Genomic DNA, 4,149 nt, shown 5'->3' with positions numbered 1-4,149 from the left:
ACAGGAGCTCATTGACCTCAGAGGCCCGGTGAGTGACCCCCCGACAAACACACACACACACACACACACAAACACACACACACACACACGCACACACACACACAAGCAACACTTAAAATCTCACATACTGACACACAGTAACACAGGATTCATGATACTGTAAACTGTCCTCCCACCACACACACACCAACTGGGCGCCCCTCCGGACCCAGTCGCTGCCCCCTCCTCTCCTCTTTCACCTCCTTCCTTACTTTCCCCCATCATCCCATTCCCCTATCACCCTTGGTTACTCTACTGATGCATGGCAGCCCTAGGAGTCAGATAGAGCCTCTCTTATTCCACAGCTCTCCAGACCAGCTGTCCTGGCTTATAACTAGGTGCCTGGGTGAATGTCCATCTGGCTGGCTGGCTGGCCGTCAGGCCAGTTAGCTGGTTGGCTGACTGACTGTCCAGCTGACTGACTGGACCGGCTGACCTGGCCAGGTCTAGTCTTGGTCATTGGATGCTAGTGATGGGGAACTGTAGAGGATGTAAGGTAATAATTGTGAGATATACAATTACATGTGGTCCACAGTGGAGAGGATTTGTGGAATCACACAGATTATAGCAGCATCCCTTACAGCACAGTCAGGTAACACAGAAATACACACTCCCTCACACATGCAAACACACACACACAAGCCACCCAATTAGGCGTTAGAGGCTGAGGAGCCCAGAGGAATTGTATAGTGATGATCCTTGAATGCAGCCGCCAGTGGCAGAGATGGACACATTCACTCAGCTGTGGCTGCAAGGGATACCACTTTTATGTGTGTGTGCGTGTATGTGCGGGTAAATGTGTATCTCTCTGTCTAGAGATGGTCATGGCGACTGAGCTGGGTAATGTCACAGTGTTCTACTTCAGTAGTTTCCTAGCATCACTGTTCCCCTCCAGAGCCTCTCTCTGTTCCCCTCCATCCCTCCAGACCCTCTCTCTGTTCCCCTCCAGACCCTCTCTCTGTTCCCCTCCACCCCTCCAGACCCTCTCTCTGTTCCCCTCCAGACCCTCTCTCTGTTCCCCTCCACCCCTCCAGACCCTCTCTCTGTTCCCCTCCAGACCCTCTCTCTGTTCCCCTCCACCCCTGCAGAGCCTCTCTCTGTTTCCCTCTACCCCTCCAGAGCCTCTCTCTGTTCCCCTCCAGATCCTCTCTCTGTTTTGCTCTCATTCACCTAATGGCCTCCTCACCACATTGCTCTCTAGGATGACAGAGGAGAGCACTGGAGGAATTGAAATTGAGTGTCAACTGCATCTGTTTTGCTAACAATCTCTCTCTCTCTCTCTCTCTCTCTCTCTCTCTCTCTCTCTCTCTTTCTTTCTTTCTCTCTTTCCCTCTTTATCTGTGTTGATCTTTGTCTCTCTCAACCCCCCCATCTACCGGTTTATTGTTATCTACTGTCTTCTTTTTGTCTGTCCTTCACGTTCTACCTCCTTCCCTCTCTCTCTCTTCCTCCCTCTCCCCTGATTGGACAGGTTCCAGGTGACCTGAGTCAGACGTCAGATGATCCCAGTTTATCAGACTTTGAAACGTAAGTGAAACCTCCCCTCTCTGTCTCTCTCTCTCTCTCTATATATATTTTTTTATCTATATCGCCCATTTAATCTCTGAAGTATTTTTATTTCCGCATTCTGTCTGCCTGTATGTCCCATCAGCATAGGCCTGTTCTACCTACAGTCAATAACTCTTATCTCTGGACCGATCTCACCGTTATCACCTCAGACAGACAGCTTCCTGACATATCTCCAACTCCCCCTCTTTTCTCAGCCCCAATATTTCCATATCTTCCTTTCACCCTTTTTCTTGCAAAGTCCGTCTGAAAAGATCTGGAAAAGCAGAGTTTGCCCCAACTCTAACCCCCTGTCCAGAAACGTATCTCAAAAATACGTATTTCTTTTAGAAAGGAAACCTACACTGAAGGGCTGGGTTCAACTCGAATATGTTTTAAACGAGTATAGTACTGACTAGTATGACACTCACTAGTATTGACTAGAATTATGTTTACTTGTATGCAGACTGGGATCAGAGTCAAATGTAAGTTGACCTCTATTGATGGATGGATGTACAATATCCTTGGAGTCATCTTGAAAGCTTGTGCGGTTGTGTTTGTGTGTCCTCCAGGGCACACCGTGCTCTAATCAACGTTTGGATCCCCTCTGTTTTCCTGCAAGGACGAGCCGCTAATGCGTACCATGTCTACCAGGTAAGGTGTGTGTGTGTTCAGGGGCGACATGTGTGAGCCATGGTTGGCAGAGGGGGATGGCTAATGGGTTGTATTGTGGTCCACACTCTGCTTCTCCTGGGTCTCTCAGTGTAATGGATCCCTATGGAAACACCACCATTGTTCAGAGTACCGCCTGATGGATGGGGAGTGTTAGCCTGTGTGTGTGTGTGTGTGTGTGTATGTGTGTGTAACTCTCTCAGGACTTTAGGATAGGAGCCTGAGTGCTGAATGGGGCATCAGTCTGTTCTTTTGTGTGAATAAAAGCCCTTGTTAACCTGCCACAGGGAAGAATAACCTTGCGAGGAGGACCAAGGGACCATTTTCAGAATTAGAGTTTTAGAACCCTCTCTGAATCACAATGTTCCAGTTCTAAGCAGGTAGCCCTGTCACATCAACCACCAGGTCAGGAACTCTGATCTCCTCTGCTCCTCACTGCTCTGCTGTAGTCAGTGCTTCTGAACTCTCTACTCTTCTCTTCTGTATAGTACTCAATTACTATTATACACAAAACTATATTGAAATGTGCTGAACTCTTCTATACTCTCCTCGGTTGTCCAACTACCTAGTGAACATACCTGTTTGCCCACATAAACAAAGCAGGTTCTTTAAGATAAGCTGAAATTGGCATAGATGATAAACAAAATGAAAGCAGGCAGAGAAGCCAGGAAAGCCAGAGAGAGGGGGGGGGGCGCTGAGATTTTCGTTCTATCATTACATTACAGGACATTATGGCGGTTGCAATTTGCTTGTACTCTTATTTCCTGTCTTGGGATTTCTGAAGCCTCACTCTCCATCCATCCATCTTTCTCTCTCCCCCCCCCCCCACCCCCCCCCCCCGCCATCTCTCTCCCACTCTCTATCGCAACCTCTCGAAGCGGAACAAGTCCATGGGTGCCGACACAGACTCCAGTAGATCTTCCACATCATCGTCACTGTTTTGTTCTTCACAGAGGAGACACACTCTCTATCCTCTTCCCCTCTTCCTCTCTCCTCCATCCCTCACCCCTCCTCTCCTTCCGCCCTCGCTAATAAAGAGACAATGTAACGGCGGCTGCAGATCATTGTCTCTCACTCGTGCAATACCAACAAAGAGGCTATTATAAGGCTGAGTGTAATGAGGAAAAAGACAAGTCATTTGTGAGATGCGCTGGGATGGACAGACAGGAAGGGCACTCAGCCGTTTCTGCTTCTTGATCATCTATGTTTAGTCTCGCTTTGTGAGTGAAAAGGAGTTTCTGTTGCCGCGGAGGAGAGTGAAAAGGGGGGGGTGGCTGGGAGATGATGGATGAATAAGACATTTAAATGCTCAAGTAACATTCTCTCTTTTTTATTATATATATTTTTTTCTTTCGGCCTCGGTAGGATGTTGACTAAAATGTTCAGCATGTTGTGTTTCTATGTAGTCAGACGCAGTCCATTCTGTACTTGTCCTGCTTTCATCCCTGACGTCAGCAGGAACACATTCCTCTGACACCTGACTTCCTTCCAGAGACAAGTGTCTGGCTTGTCTGGGCCTGTCCACTGTTTCTCCTGACGTAAGAGGCAGGGTGACTAAGTCCTCCTCTGAAGATCTCTTTCACAGTTCTCTCGTTCACACACTCTGACTCTGCAAGCAGTTCCCTCCCCCGCATAGTTCTGGGTAACTGTTCTTCGCTCTCTGTCACAGCACTTTCACAAACACAGCACCTTTATTTCTGTCCCTCCATTACTGGTTTCTCGGCCATTCCCGTCCCCGCTCTCTGTTTTGCTGGGTGTACTGTACAATCCCCCCCTCCCTCCTCCTTCCTGGTCGTTCTCTTCCTCCCTCTCTCCGGCATCGCCTCACCCCCTCCACATTCTCATCAACAAATACCGTTCCAATCACTTCTGATTGCAGTTCTCAGTTCTTCG

General features: G+C 48.5%; 1 protein-coding gene across 1 annotated transcript in view; it reads left to right on the top strand.

The window, feature by feature from the left end:
- The window catches only part of snx29 (sorting nexin 29), a 28,297-nt gene extending 26,733 nt beyond the window's left edge, over positions 1 to 1,564 (top strand). The window contains exons 16-17 of the mRNA XM_062474601.1: positions 1 to 28; positions 1,511 to 1,564. The exon at positions 1 to 28 is cut by the window's left edge and continues 89 nt beyond it. The gene's annotated coding sequence lies outside the window, so the exon portion shown is untranslated. The remainder of the gene's footprint in view (positions 29 to 1,510) is intronic.
- The last annotated feature ends 2,585 nt before the right edge of the window (positions 1,565 to 4,149 follow it).

Source organism: Osmerus eperlanus, chromosome 12, assembly GCF_963692335.1.
Source record: "Osmerus eperlanus chromosome 12, fOsmEpe2.1, whole genome shotgun sequence".
NCBI lineage: Eukaryota > Metazoa > Chordata > Actinopteri > Osmeriformes > Osmeridae > Osmerus > Osmerus eperlanus.
Note: the sequence above shows the minus strand (reverse complement) of the source record. Positions and strands in the feature narration are given on the sequence as shown.